Below are 19,057 nucleotides of genomic sequence, written 5' to 3'. Positions count from 1 at the left end.
ACAAAAAAAAAAAAAAAAAAAGAGAGACCTACACCTAACTTATGTGGTGCTATGTTTGTCTAGTGTGTTCAATTTGAAGTTGTAAAAACATTAGATAACCAGGGCCTGGGATTTAGCTCAATGGTTCCACTGCCTGCCTCACAAGGGCAAGGACCCAAGTTGGATCGCAGGTACCAAAAAAAAAAAAAGTTAAGATATATTCTCAGTTATCTGTTGAATAAGGTAAGGAAGATGTCAGTTGGACATAATTATAAAAGTGTTGGTTCTTAAATCACCTTGAAAATTGATTTATATGGAACACTTATCTCTGATAATGTCAGATAAGTGAAGCATTCTGTTTGATATTCATAAGAAAATCATGTGCAGAGAGGTCACAATGGAAAATGTTCTTTCCTTGAAACTAAAAAAGGAACAAATACATGAATTTATTTTCAAAAACTGTATAATTTTCTTTTCCCTTTGGTGTCTGTGATCAAACAGGGATTTGAGAATACTTTTTAGGCAAGCTCTCTACAACTGAACCACATTCCCTGAAATTTAATTCCATAAATTTAAAAATACTCAAAAGCAAGAAAACTAAAACCATTTGTTGATTTGTATAGATCCTTTGTCCATTTGTATTGCTAAGATTTAGTACTATAAACGGTACAGTTCTTATTCCAAAGGCACATTTACATTTAATGGAGTCCTAGGGAAAATCCTTTATTGAAGTATCACTTGAAATTCAAGTAAATAGAAAAATCAAACTTGAACCAGATCTGGCATATGCCTATAATCCCAGCACTCTGGAGGCTGAACCAAAAGGATCAGAATTTAGAGGCCAATTTGGACAATTTAGCAATTGCTAAGATCTTGTCTCAAGAAATAGCTAGAGGTTCGGGGATTTAGCTCAGCGGTACCGCACCTGCCTCACAAGCATAGGTCCTGCGTTCGGTCCCCAGTACCAAAAAAAAAAGATAAAAAGCTAGACATGTAGGTCAGTGTGAAATCCCTGGCTTCAATCCTCATTACTACTCCCACACACAAACACATGTTTTAATAGTTGACATCTTTATCATGGTGCCAGGGAAATAGCTTGGAATTTAATGAACTGCCAAATTCACATGAAGGAGAGGAGAGGTTTTGTTTACTGCTTACCCTGCTACCTAGAAAACATGGGGCAGGGTGGGGGATGAAATTGTTCTGAAGATCACATAGAAGAATACATGAGAATGAATAAACAGGCCTAGCAGAGAGTCCAGAATTAACTCAAGTACCCATGAAAACCTACATGATAAAAATGGCATTTCAAGCCAGACATGATGTCCCATGCTGGGAGGCTGAGACAGGAGAATCAGTTTCAGTTTCAGGTCAGCCTGAGCAACTTGGACCCTGGCTTGAAAACTTTAAAAATGAGGGGCTGGAGATTTGGCTCAGCAGCACTGCACCTGCCTCACAAGCAAAAGGTCCTGAGTTCAATCCCTGATACAAAAAAAGGTCCTCAGTTCGATTCCTGGTACCACTAATAAAGACTGGAGGATTTAGCCCACTGCAAAGGCTCTGGGTTCATTTCATTTTGGTGGGAAAAGGACAAACCAGTAAGAGATTTACAGTTGTCTTATGCTAATAGTCAATACAGTACAACAACAACAAAAAGATACATGTAATAAGAGGACTAAATATCTAAATGTAAAAAAAACTGAATTATTTGGTGACCATGTTGGTTAAGTCCAGACTGATGGGTAGAACAGGTGCTAAACTTGTAGGTGAGGGGCTAGGGATTTAGCTCAGTGGTACTGCACCTGCTTTGCAAGCAAAAGGTCCTGAGTTCAATCCCCAGTACAAAAAAAACTGTAGGTGAAAGTTTTGGGAGTAACAAACATAATTTGAGAATATCTCTACAAAATGTCATCAGGCAAAGTGCACATACCTGTAACCCCAACAGTCTTAAGTTTGAGCCTTGTCCCGACAATTTAATGAGACCTTGTCTCAAAGAATCAAAAAAGGGCCAGGCGTGGTGTCACATGCCTATAATCCCAGCACTCAGGAGTCTGAAGCAGGAGGATTGTTTTGAGTTTGAACCCAGCCTGGGCTACAAAGTGAGTTCCAGGTCAGTCTCCGCTACATAGTGGGACCCTGTCTCAAAAAACAAAACAAAAAATAAAAAAAGGTTAGGGCTGGGGATTTAACTCTGGTTCTGCCACCTGCCTCGAAAGCACAAGGTCCCCGGTTTGATCCCTGGTACCAAATAAATAAGGCCTTGGGCTGTAGCTTCATGCAAAGGTCTTGTGTTCAATCCCTAGTACCACTATAAATAAATAAAGCTACTAAAGCTAATATGGTGACATCTGTAATACCAGAACTCAGGAAGCTGAGGCAGGAGGATCATCAATCCTCACTAAGGCCAGCCTAAACTACGTAATGGAGCCTGTCTCAAAAAACAAACAAAACCATTAAGTGATTGTTGGAGAAAATGGTATTTGCATGGACGCAAAGTATTATACCGGACTGCAAATTATAAAAGGAAGAAATATTCCTTTATAATGGAGATCTTGAAGTTACACTATTAATAAACTAGTAACATTTAGCATCGTCAGTGGTAGATAACCTGACATGTTCTTCATGATGTAATACAATATAAGGTACAACTTTGCTTATAAGTAAGTATTGTTGCCAAAGGTCTTTAACATTCAGAATGTGAGATATTCTGTAAAACTACTACAATGGAAGCCTGGGTTGAGGGGTTCTCTATATTAAAGGAGCTCTCCATTAAATGATACTAAAATGCTGTGATTTTTACATTAAGACATACTAAAGTGCTATGATTTTTATAAACTATGCCTACACTTTTTTACACTCTGGATCTAAGAAAGCATCAGTGAAATATTTTGGGGTTGACTGAGAAATTTAATTTGGATTGTAAGTGTGGTGGTGCATGCCTGTAGTCCCAGCACTCGAGAGCCTGGGGCAGGAGGATTGCCAAGAATTTGAGGCCAGCTTGAACTACATAGTGAGTTCAAGGCCAGCCTGAGCTGCATAAAGAACCTGTCTCAAACAAAACAAAACAAAAAATGAAAAAAGGTGGAATGAGGGCCATGGATGTATATACCCCAGTGGTGCTGTGCCTGCCTGGCAAGCACAAGGTCCTGAGTTCAATCCCTGGTATTGAAAAAGAAATGTTAATTTTCATGTGATAATATAAATTATACATCATAAAGATTTCATCTTTATTCAGTATATTTTACCAAATGAGATAAAAAAATCACCTATCATAAGCCTCAAAATAAAGTGTAAATTCCATTTTGATGACTTCATATTTCTTAGTCTGTATATGAAAAACTAATTTTTTTTTGGTATCAGGGATTGAACTCAGGACCTTGGCTTGCAAAGCAGGTGTGGTGCCACTGGGCTAAATCTCCAGCCCTGTATATGAAATTATATATATTCTATTCATAAAATGATAAAAGTTTATGATGCTCTATGCATCATGATCATACTGATATTGATTTATGACTACCCATTTCATCACCTGAAGCTTCAGAATTTTTTTTTTTTTTTTGGTACCAGGGATCGAATTCAGGTCCTTGTGCTTGCAAAGCAGGTGCCAGAACCACTGAGCTAAATCCCTGGCCCAACTTCAGAACATTTTGGTTTGGGAAAATCTGAAAGAAACAGTTTCTTTTTCTTTCTCTCTCTCTCTCTCTCTGCCCCTTTTTCCTTTCTGCCCTGCCCACGCCCCCTCCCCTCTTCTCCTTCTCTCTCCTCTTCCTCCTTCCCCCATTCCCTTCAGGGATTAAACTGTCCTGAATCAGTCTCCCAAGGACCTGGAACTTTAGCCTAGAAGTATGCACCACCACATTTTACTGTTTTATTCAAAACAGGGTCACTACATGCCTTTCACAAGGTTGGATGATGTATGTGTTTGCATAATCACTAAAGCCAGGTATGGTAGCAAACACACCTGGGGACTGATGCAAGAGAATCACAAATTCAAGCCCAGCCAGGTCAATTTAGCAATTTAGTGAGACCCTGTCTCAGAATTTTAAAAAGGGAGCTAGGCGTAGTGGCGCACGCCTGTAATCCCACCCAGCACTAGGGAGGCTGAGGCAGGATGATCGCTGAGTTCAAGACCAGCCTGGGCTACATAGTGAGTCCCAGGTCAGTCTCAATTACACAGTGAGACCCTGTCTCAAAAAAACAAAACAAAACAAAAACAAAAACAAATCAAAATTTAAAAGAGGGTAGGGACCTAGCTCAGTGTGAAGGCCCTGGGTTCAATTCTCAATACCTCAAAGCAAAACAACTCTCAGCAATTATGTTAACAACTTTTAATGAGAACTTGCTGCATTTAAGGCTAAATGTTAAATAGTATCACACATTTATTCAACAAATGTACAGTTTAAGGTAATGGGAATTACAAGTGAAAAACAGAACCCTCACCCCAAAGTTCTCTGATCTCGTGGATTTACTTGGATACCAAGATAAATTAGACTTTGCTGATCAGTTTAGACTCACACAGAGGTGTGAAAAAAAATTTTAAGTGACAAATGTTTTAGCTGGTGTGATGGCATACATCTGTAATCCCAGCAGCACTCGGGAGACTGAGGCAGGAGGATAACCACAAGTTCAAGGCCACCCTGGGCTACACGGTAAGTTCAAGTCCATCCTGAACTACATAGCAAGACCCTGTTTGAAAAAAAAATTTTTTGCGCTTTAAAATTCTTAAATTATGGCCAGGGATGCAGCTCAATGGCACCACGCCTGCCTGGCAAGTGCAAAGTCCTGAGTTTGATCCCATTACTGGGGGAAAAAAATCTGAAATTAGAAGGAAACATTTCTAGTTGAAGGATCAGAGAAGCTTTTTTTTTTTTTTTAATTGAGGTTATTGGTACAATCTAGGTGTACAAATACAGTTACATTCATCATTGGGATTCTGTACCTTTACATAATAGGTCTTGATTCTCATTTTTCCCCTTGTCCCTGCCCTCCCTTCACCCCCTCCTCCCCACCCCATTTACAAACACTTTATTTCCATTTTTTCAGTTTCTCATATTTTTTTCCTCTCCCTTATTAGCTTTCCCCCACCCTTCCCACTTTCCCTACACCTTTAGCCCTTTACTTCCTATTTCACATTATTAATTGTCTCATTAGGATCCTGTGTACTATTATAGTTTTTCACACCAAAGCAACTATTCGGTATTTCAGTTAAAGAAATCTCTGTAGGAACATTAAAAATAGGGAATCCTAAAAACTAAAAAGGAAAGTAAAAGAGAAAAGGCAATGATGTAACATCAAAATAATCCTTAATTCTGGAGATGAAAATGGTCCCTGAACATATTTAAATTGCTTCTCGCTCTTATAGTCTTATCTTATTCTTTTTTCATTATTTAGAGAATACTTTATTAGTTTCTGTAATCAAACCCATGTAGATATGACCTTACATATTTAGTACGATGTGTTACCCCTGTATACATGGAAAAAAAAATAAACATTTCTAGACCAATATGGTTGTCCATTTCTGTACAATGCCAAGTCAACACAGTAAATTGGGATGACTTTTTCCAAAGTTGGCAGCACTGTTAAAGTTTCCCAAAATTCAGTTTATATATGTGTGTGTGTGTGTGTGTGTGTGTGTGTGTGTTATATATAAAGACTAATAATAGCAGTATGTTATGCATCAGTAGCAGCAACAGCTTTTCCAGGTTCTGCAGTCATCTGAACAAAATTATAGACATTCAACACATTCCATTAAAAAAAATAATAATAATAATATCCAGACAACAGCCAAGTTCTGTTGCTGCTGTGGTACCTGGCACCATTTTTTCTATTAGCCTCTTAATCATCATCTGGAAAGAGAATATTCTAGAGTAATATCATTAAATGTAGCTCTGATAAAGCACGGTCCCTACTATGTATCATAAAGCAGGTACTAGATATTTTACATTCATAGAGGTATGATACAGTACTGTCCTACATCAATAATACTAGATTCAGTTTTGGTTTGAAATTTACTTTGTCTGCAAATAAGATTGCTACCCCTGTTTTTTTCTGGGCTCCTGTCACATGGAGAATTGTTTTCTATCTTTTCACTTTCAGTCTATGGGCTTCTTTTTGCACTAGGTGTGTTTCTTGTATACAACATATTATTGGATTTTGCTTCTTATTCCATTTTGCCAGTCTATTTCTCTTGATTGGTGAGTTGAGGCCATTGACATTGCTGGTTATAACTGATATGTACTGACTTATTATTGACATGTTATTGGCCTTTTGTTGACTCTTTTTACTTTTTCACCTTCTCCTTTTAATTTCTTGCCTTGCCTATTTGATTTGCTCTGTTGGGCCTCATGGTGTTGTTGCCTTCATTGTCTTTTTCTAGGATCTTGTTTAGAATTGCTTGTAGTGCTGGTTTGGTATTCATGTAGTTTCTCAGGTGTTCTTTGTCGTGGAAGTGTCTTATTTCCCCATCCATTTTGAAAGAGAGTTTTGCTGGATACATCAGTCTAGGTTGGAGGTTGTTCTCTTTTAGTACTTGAAATATCTCATTCCAGGCTCTCCTTGCCCCAAGGGTTTGTGTTGAAAAGTCTGCTGTGATTCTGATGGGCTTTCCTTTGTATGTGATTTGTTTCTTTTCTCTTACTGCTTGTAGTATTTTGTTCTTCTGTTGGGTTTCTGGGATCTTGATTATTATATGTCTAGGTGTAGATTTTTTTTTATTGTAGCTAGTTGGGGTCCTATATGCCTCAGTTATCTGAATGTCAAATTCTTCCCCTCTGTTTGGGAAGTTTTCTGTCATTAATTCTGCAAACAGCTTTTTTAAGTCATTTGTATTTTCTCCTGCTACTTCATGTATTCCTATCAGTCTTATGTTATTCTTCTTTGCATCATCTAGGAGTTGTTGGATCGATTTCTCATGATCTCTTACTGTTTTTAAGAGACCTCTCTTTTCATGGTCACTGACTGCAATCTTATCTTCTATATCTGAGAGCCTATCTTCGCATTCTTTTATTCTGTTGCGTACACTTTCAATAGAGTGTTTAATCTCCTGGATATCTGTTTGAATCTGTTTTATGGATTCCATTTCTTTCCTATGTTGGGCGTTTATTTTTTCCATTTCTTTCTTATGCTGGGCCTTCATGGCTTCTATCATGGTCCTGAGCTCATCTATTTTTTTGTCAGTTTCTGCTCTAGAGTCTCGAATCACGACTTCCATTTTGCTCACTATCTCTATGGTTATCTGGGAAATTATTTCTGTTTTGAATTTTTCTAGAGCCTGATTGATCTGTTTTGTTACTTCCTGTGCTTTGAGTTCAGGGTGTCCTGGTGGTTCACTATCGGCCTTTTCATCCTCATTTGCCCTACTGTTTGCCATTGGTGAACTGGAAGTCTGTCCTTGTGTCTTGCTTAAGTGTTTTCTCATTTTAATTTTTGTTGTCGGACTGTCCTTGGTTTAATCTCTGGATTATCACCCAAATCTTCCTGATATAGTTGCACCCTAGCTTCTGTGTCTCTAATGACCCACAGACATTCTCATCTTCATAACATCAGAGAAAACAGCTCATCAAATCAATGGCAATGCTTTACCCCAACTGATACAATCAGCAACACATTAAGATCAAGCACAACTTGGACACTGACCACCTGTGGTAGTCACTAGTCTATCACCCTTAAATCATTTGAATTAAATTGAAATCAAGCAGTCCAGAACATGTCTGCAGTGAACAAACTTTTCAATATAGTATATTAACCATTTAATGGCTCAGACAGAGCAAGGATGGAAGACCCCTGATCTCAGTTAGCTGATGGCTGAACCCCATGATGCTGACTGACCTCGGGCTGCAAGGCCCAGATTGAGTTCCCCATCCTTCTGAATGGTTGAACTCCGCAACGTTCTATTACAGGTTTCCCCCGCCCTTTCTTTAAAGATGTTCAAAGTTAGGAACTCCGAAAAATACCCTTGATGACCACCTCTGTCTTTGCAGAGTGGGTCCAAAGACTTGCACAGTCAGGAGGTCTGAGAGTGCGGGGCGCCCCTACCTTCCCGGCGCTCGAGCGATGGCTGCTGGGTCGGGAGCAGGCGTGGTTCTCCTTCTCGTGGTGGATCGGGCCCAGCCTACCTCCTGGCGCTTGAGCGATGGCAGCTGGGTCGGGAGCAGGCGTCAGAGAAGCTTTCATAGAGAATGACTCAGTTGAGACCAGCCAGTAGAGATTTTTTTGTTTGGTACCAGGGACTGAACTCGGGTCCTTGTGCTTCCAAGGCAGTCCACCAAACCATTGAGCTAAATTCCCAGCCCCATTTTTTTGGTTTTTTGAGACAGGGTCTCACTATGTAGTGGAGACTGACCTGGAACTCACCATGTAGTCCAGACTGGTCTCAAACTCACTGCAATCCTCCTGCCTCAGCCTCCTGAGTGCTGGGATTGCATGCGTGTGTGCGCCACCAAGCCCGGATTTTCCAGCCAGTAGAGTTTAAATTGTGCAACATTTGATACATAACTATTTTTAGTTAAATACATTGTATTACAAAATAAAAAGAACAAAGAAGAAGATGACTTTAAAATTTGAAATGCACAACCAAGAACTGGAGGAAGGGAAGGGCGGAAGGGAAGGGAAAGGAAGCAGGGAAGGGGTAAGTAAAAAGAATTGATATATTATGTACCTGTACCAACTCCCCACTCCCCACAATGACTATAATCATTATGTGTTGCAAACATGTCCTAATGAAATATAGTAGAATAAAATTTAAAGTGCACACTCGTGTCTGCATTTTAATTTTATAGATATGAAAGATTTCCAACATACAAAACCTAACAGCTCAAAAATTAAAAAAGCAATTTTTGTAAATGTGGTTTTCTTGCTTTCAAAAAAAAAAGTGTTTTAGGGCTGGACATTTAGCTCAGTGGTGCCACAACCTGCTTCACAAGCACAAGGTCCAGAGTTTGATCCCTGGTACCAAAAAAAAAAAGAAAAAATATTTTTAAAATTACTAGTTCTGATTTTAGATCATAAAGACTTTTCTACTTAAAATATATTTAACATTTTGAAATGGAATAAAAGTTTTCTAGAATAGTAATCTATATTTTCACTACTAATAACTCCAAAGTAACAGATTAAGTAGTTTTTATTTTTATAAGCATGAACTACAAACTAAATAAGCTAAATAAACTTTTCTGCTAAATAAACATTGCAGTACTTCATTTAATTTCATGTAATAAGATTTGTGTTAACGAAATTTCCTTTCAATTTTCCTAGTCTCCGAAAATTTTAGTCCCTGTAAACATGTGAAATATTATAGGTAAAAACTAGCAGCTAAATCTCTTTCAGTGAATTGCTCCCTCCCCTTTATTTTAAATAAGAGAAAAGAAGAAATGTCTCCTAAATTACCTTGCTCTATCAAGCTTCACCATCATTTTATGAGAATGAATTAATAAAATGCACAGGGACACTCAATTATAGAATGTTCAAGTTTGAGTCTTATGGCTGTACTTATTTCAAATATTTAAAGATTCATCTGTAGGATTTTTCTTTCCCCTCTTTATCCCACAGTCTTGTTATTTCCATTTTTGATAGTTTTTCAGCTCCATCACTGCTAAAGCTATTTGCAAGAAGGAGCAACTATATTGAAATTCTTGAATTCTATAAAGAAATATCTGTGTTTTAATTGCTGCTCAAATGAATGTTTCCATTGTAAATAAAGTGAGAAAGTCTAAGCCAGGGATACTACTGTATCACAAGTGAAAATTTTATGTCTTTTTCTCTAACAAATTTTACAGAATACTTTCAGAAATTACCAGGACTAGAAGATATTTGAACATAGTTATCTGAACTGAGTACTTAAAATTCTTTAAATCCAATACATATTGTCCAAATCTAATATTTTGTTTACCTTTGGGGTATTCTTCCAACTGGTCTCAATAGGCTCTAGTTTTTCTTCTAACAATGTATAATTTATTTGTATAAAACTAAAATATCCAAATAGATGTATCCTTCAGAAATCTAATGGAAGCAGTTAGGAAACTAGTTTTAAAAACCAAATGTAATTATTACTAAACGTTGACACTAACTGATCACTTAGAAAATTGACTTTTGACTCATTGGTTGTGAAATTTTGGTATTTTTGGTTTTCTTTTTGTTCTCTTTTATTCTGCTATTTTTACTATGGTAATGATTTCTTATCGAAGTACATATGAAGCACAGGGTCTGATTCTAACAAAAAGAAATCTTTTTAGAAAATGAGTTAACTTGGAGAGTGGAGACAAGTTTCTTGTGCTTTTTGGTCAGGACATTGGCTTGGGTTAGTGGCTCACATTAGTAAAGGATTCCTTTATTGGGAATTTCTGTCTCTCTCTAATTCTGCTTTCCTCACAGACGGTTACTTAGCTGTGGCATTTGCCTAAACTTTTTTTGTTGTTGTTTCTATCTCTCCCTGCATTTATCATCTAGTATCAAGTATCAACCCTTCCCTGAAGTGCATTTTATAGAATAAATAAATGTCTATACAGAAAAAAAGCTGGATGGGATGCTCAGTAATTTAGAAACATTTCTTTCTCACTTATCTAAGATAAGTTGTCCATTGGAATTTATTGAAGGAGACTACAAGTTTCACAGAGGATCTTTTAAGTTTTTTCAGGGACAAAAATTGTTAGAATCTATGTAGGAAGACCTTTCTATAAACTTTCCTTAAAGTGAAGGGGCCCAATGACTTTGTTGAAATTCCCAGTCTTAGTCTTTTAGCTAAAAACTGAATTGCACAAGTATTTGTTGAAGGTTACTCACTGCCTTTGTGTTGGGAAAAAGGTAAATGGTGGTATAAATAGTTTACAGCTGTAGAAACAAAGGCCCAGGAGGTGAAAAAAAATCTTACCGAGGGTCAAAGCAGGGGCAGCAACGCCCAGAAGACACTCGCCATGACAGTCGAGGAGGAAGGTCAGTGGATTCCAGGTAAATAAAGGAAGGGAAAAGCACTTTTCATTCAAAAGCAAGCCAAGGACTTGGAGGTCTTGGAGGGTGTTTTACTTTTCCATTCGTGTATCTAGTAAGGGGAGAGGAGACAGGGGTATTCATGGCCAGGGACCACATGCCCCAAGAAGAGTACCAACAGGGTGAGCTGCAGCCTCTCCTCTGTTTTCCTTTTCCTCCCCTCCCCTCTCCTCCCCTCTCCTCCTCTCTCCTCTTCTTCCTCTCACCCACCCGACTCCCGAGGAATTAACCACCTAGGGCCTTGAAACAGGGTCTTGCTAAATCTTGCTAAGTCATTAAAGTGTCCAGGCTGGGCTTGAATTTGTGATACTCCTGCCTCAGCTTCACAGAGTACTAAGATTACAGGTGTGCACCAGCTGAGCTGGAGCTTTTTCCAGATGTTTGTTCTTCAACTCTCCAGGTGACAGGAGCAGGAGGAACATATATATACACACATATATATGTACATAGGAATATACTGATCCTCCCCAGCTCCAGAAATTTCACTTCAGCAAAAATAAAACTGTCTTGATTGTTGATAAATTTGAACATAGCATTTTTGAGTTTGCTAAGAGGAACACCCTAGTTTACTGCCAAGAGTATGACTGTTACAGTGCACGCTTTAGTCCCCAAAGATTTTGATAGAACTGAACTTTAAATCAGGGTTTTGAGAGACATGAGAGAAGCTATGTGCTAAAGAAATCATGGACTTTATTCCTGCCAGTCTTTCACATAGAACTGACTTTCCCTGGGGGCTGGGGGTGGGGTGTTTAATGACATCCTGACTGAAGGACCTGGGGTGAAGCCGATGATTTTTTTTTCAAGATCTCCTCTATTCTCAAGGCTTTCAACCTTAGCCTTCAAAGATTCAGAACTGCTGGCCAAGGTAAATGTAAGATTCAATACTGGGTCTAAGCAAAACTTACTTTTGTTAGCACCTTTGGATCTGTTTCTTTCTGTGTGTGTGTATGTGGTGTTGGGGATTGAACCAGGGCTTTCAAACTGAGCTGGATCCCTAACTCCTTTTCTTAGTTTTTTTGAGTTCAGGGTCATTCTAAATTGCAGAGGCAGAACTCAAACTTTTGATCCACCAACTTGCTATCCTCCTGTCTCAACCTTCAGAGTAGCTGAGATTACAGGCATGTGTCACCACATATACCTTGTTTCCTTTTTTCTGGTACTGCGGATCAAACTCAGGACCTTGTGCTTGTGAGGCAGGTAGTGGAACCAGTGAGCTAAATACCCAGCCCCAACATGCAGTTGGATCTGTTTTCTTATCACAAAAAATGGGGGAGGGTTTATTGTTATTACTATTTCCCATTCAGGGTCGTTACATGAGGTCATTAGTTGATAAATACATCTCCGCCCTGCTACTGAACTAGAAGTGTGCCTGCACTGACCTGCCATGGACTCAATTTCCTCAAGTGTAAAATGGGTATCCTTGAAGACTGTGGGTTTTTTTTTGTTGCCTTAATCCCTTTATCTGTTAAATAAAATTGCGAACAGCATACACTTCTAAACATAAGATCTTAATTACTAACACTACATTTTAAAGTAACTGCAACTTGCTACTATTTACTATAATGAGTTTAGATACCTTCTGGTTTATGGGTCCTTTTCCTGTTACAAGTGCTTTTTTTTTCTTTTTTCAAGTGCTTTAAACACTGACTTCCCTTTATACACTAAAGTCTCATTCCTTGGTTTTACATGCACTCTACCCTGGGCTTATGCAACAGAAATTTTTAAATCTGAACAAACATATTTGTATACCCATAGCCAGATTCAAAATCCAGAGTCTATAATTTCATATTACATTGCAGAATTATTTTAATAATGTCAAAACAATGCAATCTGCTTGAAATGTATGGTTCTAAAAATGAATTTTTTATGAATTTCTGAATATCCAATCTCTAATTGACTATATACACATAAAATCAAATTATTTAGTGTCCTTAAATTACTTTTTTTAAAGATTGTTGTTTAAAAGTCAGCATAACTAGTTGAGCAGTAGGTATATATTATATATATTAAAAAGCTAGAAGAAAGGTTTTTGATTTTTTTTTTTTGGTACCTGGTACTGAACCCAGGACCTTGCACTTGCCAGGCAGGTGCTGTTGCTGCTAAGCTACATCCCCAGCCCCATTTGAATGATTTTTTTGTTTGCTTTTGTTTTGTTTTGTTTTGACCATAAAGAAATGATAAATATTTGAGGAGATATATTCAACCTTAAATATTACACAATGCTTACAGGTATGGAAAATGGTACTGCATTTACATGTATAATTTTTATGTTTTTGTGTTATCAGTTTTTTTTGTTTTGTTTTGTTTTTTGTTTTGATGCTAAGGAGTAAACCCATAACTTCATGCATGCTGGGCAAAAGCTCTACCACTGAGCTACACTCCCAGACCAATCTGTTGGCTTTTAATAGATTATACTACAAACTTTCACAGATTAAGCCACAACTAACAGCTCTTTATAAAATAATTCTTAAGCCTCTTTTGCTTGACCATCATGTTTTTTAATTTACTGCAAAGAAACATAGGGAAAAAAACCTTAAAAAACAAAGTAATTGTTTTTTATAACACAGATAAAGTTACATAAAATGAAGCCAGAAACTATTACAGAGACTTTCCATGAAAATTAGTAATAACTACGTGTTAACAATATATTCAAACTTTTGCTCTTACACATTTTAAACAATAGAGACTGTAAGTGTGATCACTGGACTACATTGTGGGAAGAAACTTTAACTCAGTATAATAAAGAGTTACACAAACTTGAGGATTTTAATTCATTTATACAACCTCTGTGTGCTTGGCTGTAATATAGTTAATTATATGAATCGCCACACTCAGAGAATAATTTATTACTATATTATCAGAAAAACCCACAGATAAAGAAAATAAATGCATTACTTACTGTAATAAAAATAAACTTTTGTTTAAAAAGCAAATGGCCATTTTTCATCTGTTTAAAGGCTATGAGGGTTAAAATGTTGGTTATCTTAACAGAATATGACTTTCTCCACTTAGTAATGAAATAGCTTATAAATATTTTGTTTTTGCTTTTCTTTTTGTGAGATAGAAATATTTTAATAATCAAAGAAAAGGGCTCTTTTAAAGAACATTATTAGCAAGGGACTATCATTTGATTGAAATATTACTCTTCATGTTGAGGCACTAGTAACTTTATTGACATCTGCCCTGAAGCAACATTATGATCTGAGCTCTCCTAACTCCCAATAAAGAAGAGCTAGTGTGTAACAGGACCCAGGTTTCACTTAAAATCAGAGTTTCCTCTCCATATCTAAGTTTCAAAAAGCATTGTTTTTTCTTTCTTTTTTTTTTTTTCAAGTGAAGCATTGTTTTTTCAACAGCAGCAGACAACTATCTTTGGTTCTTCCATAAGAACATTTTCTCAATACTATTTGATTAAATAATCCACAGTTAGTTCATGTGTACAATTAAAAGAGGTAGAACAAATCACAGGATATTTACATATTTATTTAGTATTTATCACATATTTGGTAAATGAATTAAAAAATTTAAAATATGTGACCACTATTACTTTTATCAGTTTTTAAAGTGATTAAATTTATGTTTTAGTAATGTTGAATATTTTGTGTATATTACTAAACATGTTTAGAAAACCACACAAACAAAAACAAGGTCCAGAAAGATACAAACTTGAACATGTATTTGTACTACTTTAATTCTAAAGTTTCTGTACTAATAGCTTCTTATTCCAGTTCAGTCTGTATTGCTAAGTTTCATCCCTTTAGCTTTAAAAACATCACACTGAAAAATTCTGATGGTTAAGAAAAACATTTAAAAATAGTGCTTATCTTGCTTGTTTTAACTTGCAACCTCAGAATTTGAACACAAGTTCCATCTTGCTCTGTTCCTTCACTACTACTCCACAAAGGGCTTCCCAGCAGGAATATGTGCAGACATTCGGTGTCCAATTGCACACCCTGACAGCATTCCATACCCGACAAAACTGCCCTCAACTGGAATTTCTGTTGCTGTTGCAAAAACAGAGTGATGCTGCCTTTAACCTTACTGTCTATTTTTCTAGATTTAAACTCTTACTCAACTTTTTTCTTTAATATTTAAAACAAAATTCAATTTAATCCATTTTAAAACAGCATATTTGCTATCGAAATAAACTTTGAATATATTTATATGGCTGCTAGTGATGAAGCACCCAAAGTATACTAAAATTTTGATAGTTTAGTGTCTGATTATAGCTTTTTTAAAGTGCAAGGTTATTCATTTAAATGAAAACCAAAGATGTCTTTGTATCTTTGTAGCAAAGAAATAGAAAAACAAGAAAATTATCATAAGAGATATGGTAATAGAGCCAAGTAGCAAAAATCTAGGCAATTTTCAACAAAAACAAAAGATAATGAGATCATCTGTACTTAATTGCTCCTAATAAAATACTCAGAATACAATTGCAATCGTATCTGATGCAATAAAATAACATTTACTTGACTATGATCACTTACTTTATCATTTTTATGAATTCAATTTTTAATAGCTGGATTAGAATTAGACTGCTTATAAAACAGGGACAATACAGTTATTTTAGATTAATGAAGGATATTCAACAGTAATATGTTTTATACTGGTTTATATCAAATCATGAATATTTTAAAAAGTCTTTACTCATACTACACAGAGTAAGATTTAGTCATTCATATTATACAGAGTGAGATGTAGTTATTTTAGTTATTTTAGGTAAGTGCTCTACCACTGACCTACATTCCCACCAATATTTAGTTATTTATAAATTTAAAAAAATCATTTTCCAAGTCTTAGAAAGTTCTAGGAAAACCACTTCAAATTACAAGATATGAGTAATTTGGTCTTCAAAGAAAAAAAAAAACTAGAAAAATTGTTTGACAGTACAGCCCTCCCAAATAAATTATATAACAATTGGATATATGAAGTTCCAATTATTAATTCCAGGTTGAACCTCAGTTCAAACACAATTTTGCCTTTAGGAAGGCAGTAGTAGTCTCAATTTAAAAATAATTGATCATTAAATTTAAATCACTTGAGAAAAAGCAACAAAATACTACCAGTTTTTATATTTTTAAGCAATCTACTAAAAAAGGAAAGTAAATGTTTTAAAAGAATGTGTCAGAAAGGCACATTTTTATGGTGCCAATTTGGTAAAGATTTCAAATTAGGTTCTGTCCTTTTGTGCTATTCCTTATATTCCTAGATTATTAATTTCAGCTGTTTTGAAATAAAAACAAAACAAAACAAAACTCTTGCTTAGCTTGCTGTTTTCCCTCTTTAAATCTGAGATCAGCAGGCTTCAGACAAGCTCAGGACCAAAATGTAAACTGAACTAAAGAAGGAATACATTTTGGTTAAAGGAGAAATGGTAATTCCCTACCCCTATTCTTGCAAGTAAGAAAATTTAAAATGTTTATTATACCTAAAAATTATAGACAGCATCAGTTCACCTCGAAGATCACCTAGGAGGTAGTTTGTGTGACTGTGTGTGTGTGTGTGTGTGTGTGTGTGTGTGTGTATGTGTGTATGTGTGGTGTGTGCATATGTGTGACATGAAAGGTTTCATTAAGGAAATTTTAATTCCTAAGTTTTTTGGAATAGGATTCTGGGATACAAATGACCAAGAAAACAAAGGGTCCAACTGTGAAAACAGTAATCTAAGATTTAACTTTTAATTATATATGGTAGAAAATGTTGAAAACTAGTTTTAACTTCAGCATATACTTAGCTTTCACATTATTTTAGTGGGGTGGGTAGTGAGATTTCATCCAGTGAGATTTCATGCTTGGATTACTGTCCCATTTCACACTCTTAGTTAATACATGCTCTCTCTACTCCACTTATCTCCCCTTAGCAAGGCAACAGGGAAAATAAATGAATTGCAACCAATGAATAAGTTTAAATGCCTAACTCTTCCTAGCCTCCTCAGGCCCCTCCCCCCACAAACAAATGCCTCTCTCTTTTGTTCTCTATGGTTAGTCTGCAAAACACATATGTACTTGCCAATTACCATGCAGTCTTCATTAAACTTTTCATTTTCTCTCTTTCCTAGAAGAATATTTGTTTTCACCTCATGCTTATCTACTAAACAATTACATATAAAGTGTACCAGTAGATAAAATTCCCCTTCTTAGTAGTTGAAAAAAAGTCTTTTTCCTCATTGAGTTTATTGGTACATTTTAGAGTAGCTGAAATTTTAAAAAATCAATTTCTCTCAACCAGAATAAAAAGAAATATTTTTAAAAGAAAACTACTGACTTATAAATCTTTGATTCTGAGAAAACAATCGAAAATATTCCAGGTTTTAGAGTTTTGCCTTATCTAGATTAATTTTGGAATTTCTTTTACAATTACAACTTTCTCTAAAAAGTAAAAATTTTCTACTGCATCATGTCAAAATATTAAAATTGTAGGCTACGTAACTCTCAGCCTAAAATCATTTTACGAATAATCACATCTCATAATCACATCTTAGGTTTTAAAGGGTTATCTACATTACTAACTTTATTATCTGTTATTGTACTATACAGTCTCTAAGTTTTAATTAATTTATTCAACTCAAACCATTTGTGAGTAACTGATGTTTTTGAGAAATTTTACATGAAAGCTTAAAAAATACTACTGGTCACATAAATGAGAGGTAGTGGGATTACATAAAATGTTAACAAGTATAAAGTAATGATTATTTTTGTTTTAAAAGTTTTTTCTGTACGAATCAACACAGCTTTTAAAACCCTTGAAATAACTACATTAGTATTATGGCACATGATAGTTTATATTTAGTTTTTAAGAGACTAGAGCTAAACAGTGCTGGAGTAAAGAGTTTTTCTGAAAGAATTTAGACAATGATGTAACATACTATAACAATACAGAAAGTTAGTAGAGTCAATACAGAAAACTAATTTCTAACTTTTTAATTTAAACCAATTCTCACAATATTTTTAATATTTACTGAGGAATTTTACCGATTTTTAATCAAATCAATTATTTTGTCAAGACTTAAAAAACATGAGGAATTAAATGATCTATGAACAAATTATTAAGGTATATTCCTAACTGGTACATTTTTTTTCGTCCAAATAAGGAAAGAGTGATAAAGTCTGTTTTGGAGTTAGACACACCAAACACATTTATACTTCCTTCTTTCTGTCATTGCAGTTCTGCTCTTTACTTCTGAGAAGACCAATAGCAATTTATTTATAGGAGACAACAAACCCACCAAAGGCTACAGACTCTAGAACACAGCACTGTGGCTCTTTACCTTTTCAGTTAACCACATAAAATATGATTATTTCGTTTGTTTCGTATTTTTTCCAAGCCGAATTCATATTTATTTTTTCTCACCGCCTTCACCAAACATCAGTAAAATTAATCATTTCAGCTACAGAAATCGTTCATCCTTCAAGGTCGGTCTGAGCTTCAACGAAAACGTGGTCTCGGCTAAGTCGACTTTACCCAGAATTTTTCGTTTGCTTTTTTTTTGGAGGGGTTGTTTGGTTTTCCTTAAAACTACCCGTTGGACCACAAAGCGGGTTAGAAAGGGAGAGGGCAGAATGAGTCCATTTTTCACGGGAGCTCTCAGGAAAAGTTCAGGCACTTGGAAACGTATTGTGTTGTGGTACTTTTACATTAAAAAAGAAAGACACATGAACGCTAAGATGCTGACGGGGAAGCCGCGCGAGTCCAGCTGCCGAGAGAGGCGCAGAGCCGGGATCTCGGGGCGCCGGGCGTGGGGGAGGGGAGGGGGCGCGGGCACCACGCGGTCAGCCGAGGGCGGGCTGCGTTCCCGGCGCCCGACTCCGTCCCACCCTCCCTCTTTCTCCCCTGGGAACTGGGGCTGGGGTTATAGGCGAGCAGTTAAAGGGCTGGGAGAATGTGAGCCAGAAGAGGGGGACCCTATCCCACACCTCGACTACAACAAAACCTACGAAGGAGCAAAGGGTTATTTTCGCGCCACAAAAGATAGAAATCCCGAGGGCGGTTCCCGGGCCAATGAATGGGAACCAGCAAACTGCTCCGGCGGAGCCAGCCGAAGGTGATAGGTTCCTTCTCCCACCAATCGGGAGCGGGAACGCCCTTTCCAGGGGCGGGG

Source organism: Fukomys damarensis, unplaced genomic scaffold (assembly GCF_012274545.1).
Source record: "Fukomys damarensis isolate Sample0158 unplaced genomic scaffold, DMR_v1.0_HiC HiC_scaffold_4, whole genome shotgun sequence".
Classification (NCBI taxonomy): domain Eukaryota; kingdom Metazoa; phylum Chordata; class Mammalia; order Rodentia; family Bathyergidae; genus Fukomys; species Fukomys damarensis.
Note: the sequence above shows the minus strand (reverse complement) of the source record.